Below are 6,289 nucleotides of genomic sequence, written 5' to 3' on the forward strand. Positions count from 1 at the left end.
TACCTAATGAAGCAGGAAACATTTCATAAAAGAGTTAGCCCCTTGGAAGGTAGCAAGCTCTTTCACAGAATGGGGCACTCTTGCTGACACCATGCCTGGGCTCTTACACAGAATGGGGCACTCTTGCTGACACCATGCCTAGGCTCTTACACAGAATGGGGCACTCTTGCTGACACCATGCCAACGGCACACTCTGTTGTTAGTACCATGGTTGGTCTTTCTACACAGAGCCAAGGGCTAGGAAGAGTTTGCATTTTAACCTCCTTGCATCCTAGCAGGTTAGCTCCACACAGTTTCACAGATAAAGACATGGCTCTTAAGATTATCACACATTGTGATTGTAGTAACTGTAAATTCAGCATCTACACCGAGGACTCAAGTCCTAATTCCACAAAGTGACACAATGAGGGACAGGTGATATCTGCGCACACACACACACACACACACACACACATACACACACACCACACAGAGTCACAATACACATATAACACACAGAGAGACATACACATATACACCACACCACACACAGAGACACATATACACACACTCACACAGAGACACACATTACACACATGTACATGCCACACACCACTTGCACATACACATGCACACAAACACATAGACACGGTTAAACTACAAGAGAGGATTCCTCAGCCTGGAGAACTTAAATCTTAAAATAAATCTTAAAACTTAAATAACAAGGAATATTTTTTTTTTCAGTAAAAAGGCTTCCCAACTTTTTCCCCAAAGAAAAAGATGTTCTTCCTAGTATATTGTATGGTGAATAAATCTATCTTTTGAATTGCAGGAAGACAATGTACCCTCTGAAATACTTCACTGTAAGAATTCTCTGAAGAGACCATTGATTCCAAGATGATTCATACCTTCTGTCTTAGACAAACAGAAATGCATCCATGGGGAATCTCCTCCCAACAGTGACTAGAGACACTGGAGGAACCCTATTCTGCGTTCGGGTCAGAGCTCTGGGCACGCTACTCTGCTTCTTCGTCTACCAGGGTTAATAAAGGGAAATTTCTCAGAGGTTAGTGTGCAAGGCAAGAGAGATGTGTGCATAGTGTACTTAGAGCATTTTATGCTGTGTCAGATAGAAGGAAGTATTTAAATAGTGTTTGTGTACATCGTCGTCACATATGACAGCAGTGTCCATCCTGAGATGTGCAGCCAGATGTGCAGTTTCCCATTAGAATATGGACTCAAATTACCAAGCTCAAAAATTAAAATGTAACTGTAGAAAAATTAAAGAACATACTATCTAAAATTATGTCAATTTTATCACCCAAATTATGCAAACCCACATCTCTGTTTATTCTTATATGCAAGCTTCACAGAGACTATATTTCTTAACCAAAAAAAGGGGGGGTGAGTTTTTTTTTAAAAAAAAAAAAAGGTCTTTTTGCTGGATGTAGTGAACCACATCTTTAATCCCAGCACTTGGGAGGCAGAAGGAGGCAGATCTCTATGAGTTCAAGGACAGCCTAATCTACAAAATGGGTTTGGAGAAACCCTATCTCAAAACAAACAAAAAAAGGTCTTTCTGTGAAAAACCCCAAGCCTATCAGTTCAGATCATCCACACTAGCTTCCTTTGACCATCAAGCTCGATAAATCGATACTTGGCATGACTGTGTATTTGAACCCCCGTCATGTATTTTACTCTCTCTCTCTCTCTCTCTCTCTCTCTCTCTCTCTCTCTCTCTCTCTCTCTCTCTCTCTCTTTCTCTCTCACTCTCTCTCTCTCTCTCTGCAATATATGGATATGATACAGAAATGTGGACTGGGCAGGAGACACAGTTTATCGAACTTATAGGTTGAACAACCCAATAAAAATTTTAGAGACCATGTGGCTTGCTGGAGAATGCATGGGATTAGAGTCTGAATCCGTGCTTACCAGCTCTGTTGCCCTCATTAAAGATTAAATGTAACAATGTGTGCAGTGAGTTTTCAAGTATTAAGTGCAAGTGCATGATAGGTGTTTGATAAATGTTATTTTCCTTCCACGCCTCCAATTAATTAAGTCATGGCAACTAGTGGAAAATTCCTAAGGGCTAGAAGGGTTTTGTGCCTGTCCTCTTCACATTATCAATCAGTGTCTCAGACAAAGGTGTCAAAGATGTAATTACATTCACAAATGGCACAAAACTGGGAAAAATGGGCAACCTCTTGCATGGTTGAAGTAGTACTCAAAAAGGTTTGCATAGCCAAGTTGAAGCTCAAAAGCTCATGATATTTTAATATAGATTAACTACAAAGTTCTCTGTTAGGGTTCTATGTTCCAAAGTTAAACTCCATAAATCCCAATTTAAAGAAATTCAGATCTGCATTTTTAGAAAAGAATGTGACTCTGATTTGCAGAAAATAAATTGTGGAACTTTATTAACCAGAGAAACATCTCTCACCTCCCCAGCTATGGAGTGCCCTGCAGAAATGCCTCTTACCTCCCCAGGCTATGGGGTGCCCATGCAGAAATGTCTCTCACCTCCCCAGGCTATGGGGTGCCCATGCAGAAACATCTCTCTCCCTCAAAGGGAATAAGAGATCGTGTACCCTGGAACCTGAGTGACCCCAAGACAGACTCAGAAAGACTCCACATAAAACATTCTAACGTGGCAACAGTCTCAAGAAGATTGCACAACAAGACAAAGAAAGTAATCAATCAAAGCGCCTCAAAAATAGAGGAACATGAGAGAGAATCACAAAATCTTAGGACACATACAGAGGTAGATCAAAAAAAAATGGCTATTTGGGATTCTAAAGATAGCCCAAGACAATTTGGCTACCATCCCGAAGCATTCTAGATCTCCACAACCACTGAAACTTGAATCAGGCAAATAACCTTGTTTTTCTAAGAAATTCCACTCTCAGGGACTGTAAGAGTCACCCCTGTCTTCTAGATTCCAAATTTTCTTAATCCTAGAATGATACGGGCAGGGAATCCATAGTCGATGTGATGCTTGTTACCTATCCAAACACATTTTCCATTTCCTAAAGGGCATTTGACATACTGTCCCCTTGCACTCAGCTGGGGAAGCTACAAATAGAAGGCCTTTCAACCGGCCTCACAGATACCAGCCGTCAGTCACCTGGAGAAATTTAAAGCTCTGTCCCCCACTTCCAAGGCTGACTGCTCCCCAAACTACCACCTCCTCCCCTGCTACTCAAAAACTAGTCTTACACTCTCAAATTATTAAACAGTTTCATTGAAGAAATTAATTTACATTTAAATTATTGATACTTTAAAAAAGTGAATGTTAATAATATCCAATAGGAGGGAGAGAAAGGGACATACTTAAAAACCAATTATCTTGACAGATTCAGTCTTCTAGTGTGTATGCAATTCATAAGATTCCAGCTGAGTCTCTTTTGGTTTGCGTTGCTAAGAGAGTCAGTGAATAGTCCCCAGACCTACGTTGTCTCTTTCTGGATTCCCCTGAGGACACTACAGAAAAGTCTCCAGTTTTCCCTCTCTGCAACTTCACCATGGTCGCATGGCAACTTCAAACACTGCAGCACCAGTGCCACAAACTCAAGGGGCAATGGGCCTGCATCTCCCCTCTGAGTTCAGGGAGTGCTGGCTTCAGCTCTCAGGCCCCAGAGGCCTGAGGGGCTAGCTCACATCCTTGCCAGAGCCATAGTGTCTTCCCTGTGGTTAAGCACCTCCAGACTCCGTGCTCCCCTCATGCTGCCAGCTCCATCACTGGGTTCTGCCACACTAAGCTTGTGGCTGCAATAGGTCCTGTCTGTTGCTGACAGCATTGCCTTTATCTGGAGTCAGGACAGTTTACACCAATGTCGGAATGCCTCCACATCTGCACACACTGACTCCAGGTCTTCTAGAACCTTCTGGCAGAGCAGAAAGGTTTCCATCCCTAAATTCCCACGTCCTGGGGTTTCACTACCAAACCCCTATTTGGTTCCTTTGTTGACACAGGAGAGAAGAGCGAGGTCTGGGAAACTTATAGGAAGCAAAATTAGCGTACAAGAAAAAAAAAAAAACAGCTGCTAAAGAAGACTGAAGATAACAACAACAACACACACACAGCCAAGGCTGACTAGACCTGGCTGAAGCCATCAAACAGGCACAGAAGCTCTCCAGAGTCTGAAGGTGACCTGTGACTCATTAGGAGCCCTGTGTGGAGAGAAAAGATGCTAATAAGATAACCAATGCACGAAGTTGTGTGTAGAACTATGATGATTCAGAGCATGCACAAGAAAGCTCATACTATACAAATGACACAGAAAGTCCATGCTACACAAGTAACAACAGCAAACCACACACACACATAGAATGAGATATGAAAGCCCTAATCCTCCGTACAATGTCATCATTTGAGATGCACTTGCATTTTACTTTGCCCCTTGAAAGTGTATTAACTCTTAATAAACCACAGCTGCTTCGGCTGCAATTCTGTGTGTCCTGTTCAGTTCCTAATCCAGAGACACAAGAACCAGAACCCGCCTCCAATGGATGCCATTGAACTCCAACATCCACCAGTACCACTGTCTGGGACCTGTTCCTCACAGGGTACATATCTGTGTCCTTGGTTTCTCCTGAATTAATTTTGAGTTCACCTAGGAGTTCAGTCCTCATTGGTATCCCAAGGCTCTACCAATCAGTCCACAACAGTGATGAAGGATCCAAAAGGGCTCGGCAGTCTGTGTCCTTCCTCCTCCCACCACAACCTAGCTAGCTGATCTTGGCTTTCCCCAACACAACAGGGACTTCCTAGCTAACACATTCATTAGGTAATCCTTGCTCCCATTCCAAACCAAGACTTCCTGAACTTTTTTTTATTTACATGCTCCCCTTTTGCAATTTATGTAAGTATACTATGTATGTGTATAATGTGTGTGTGTGTGTGTGTGTGTGTGTGTTGCGGGAGGTCCTTCCGCCCCTCCAACCAATAGCTGCTGTGATACCAGCCCATTGGGGCGTGGCCTCTCTCCCTTTAAAAAAGCGGCTATTTCCTCTGCTCGCTCTCTTCATTTCCTGCTCCGCTGGAGACTAGACTCCCTTCCTGGTTGTGCAGATGACTGTTGTCTGAGACGGTGATCTGTAAGTTTTCCCCTTTAAATAAATAACACCCTATTAATCATAACTCCAAACTGGTGTGGCCTTGTTCGTGACTTACGCCTTCATCTGGCGCCCGAACGTTTGGCTTTTAGGACCTCTCCTTCCCCCGCTCGAGTTCGGCTGCGGCCTGTGCCTTGCGGCTGCCGTGTGGCCTGTGCCTTGTGGCGGCCGTGTGGCCTGTGCCTTGTGGCAGCCTTGTAGCCTGTGCCTTGTGCGTGGAGCCAGCAGTTTAATATAAATTATCACGCACTGGCTTTTCTTGCTGCAGTTCTTTATATTTTTTTAGACACCTCAGATTGACTTCAAGTCCCCACGCACCCTATCATCTGCTTCCCCACGTGGATTGAAACTCCACAGGCCCGTGTAGTCTCTGCCTGCGTGATTTACTCTTTTCTGAGTCGTTTTTAAATCTCCCTTGCAAGTACAGCTCTTAAGTGGTGTGAACCAGAGCATGCGGTTGCCGGTTGCAGAAGCTGCAACCCCTCAGTGTGACTCTGTCACGTGGAGGCATACACGGCTTCCTGGTTACTCTTCTCTACCCCTGGATTCTGGGTTTATGGTTCCCTGTACGCCGTTTTTTGTTTAGTTCATGACTTAGGCCCCAGTGTTGAGTCCAAGATACACTCGTCCTTCAGGCCCATAATATCCAGAAAGGCAGGACGATCTCTGAGGCCGACCAGGCGGTGGTGGCATACGCCTTTAATCCCAGCACTCGGGAAGCAGAGACAGGCGGATTTCGGCAGACCCTCAAACAGGAACCCGTTTTCGTCAAGAGTTGGCAACAGCGCCACCTGCTGATAATAGGTAATATGGCAGTTTTCGTTTCCAACATGAATTTAACGGTTTGGGCTACCAATACAATGGGTCGTATCATGCAAGGTTTATATGACTATGAGGATAACTTAATTTACTGGCTACTAGGGTTTAGTATTCTTTTGCATATTCTATCATTTAGGAAGAATATGGCACTCCAAAGAACCATACTATCTTTACTAGAAACATATACAGGTCAGGAGATTCAGGATTTAAGAGAGACAATGATAAAAAGATTTGAAAAGATTGAAGAAATTATTGGAGCTGGTGAACAGAGTAAGGAGGCACAAGGACAGTATACAATGCCGCCACCAGCTATTAGAACTGGCTTACCCAGGGTTTTTGCTACATACCCTATACTTAATTCTGACAAAGCGTCAAC

The sequence above is a fragment of the Alexandromys fortis genome, unplaced genomic scaffold, assembly GCF_014885135.2.
Source record: "Alexandromys fortis isolate MF-2015 unplaced genomic scaffold, M_Fortis_MF-2015_v1.1 scaffold_25, whole genome shotgun sequence".
NCBI classification, from domain to species: Eukaryota; Metazoa; Chordata; class Mammalia; order Rodentia; family Cricetidae; genus Alexandromys; species Alexandromys fortis.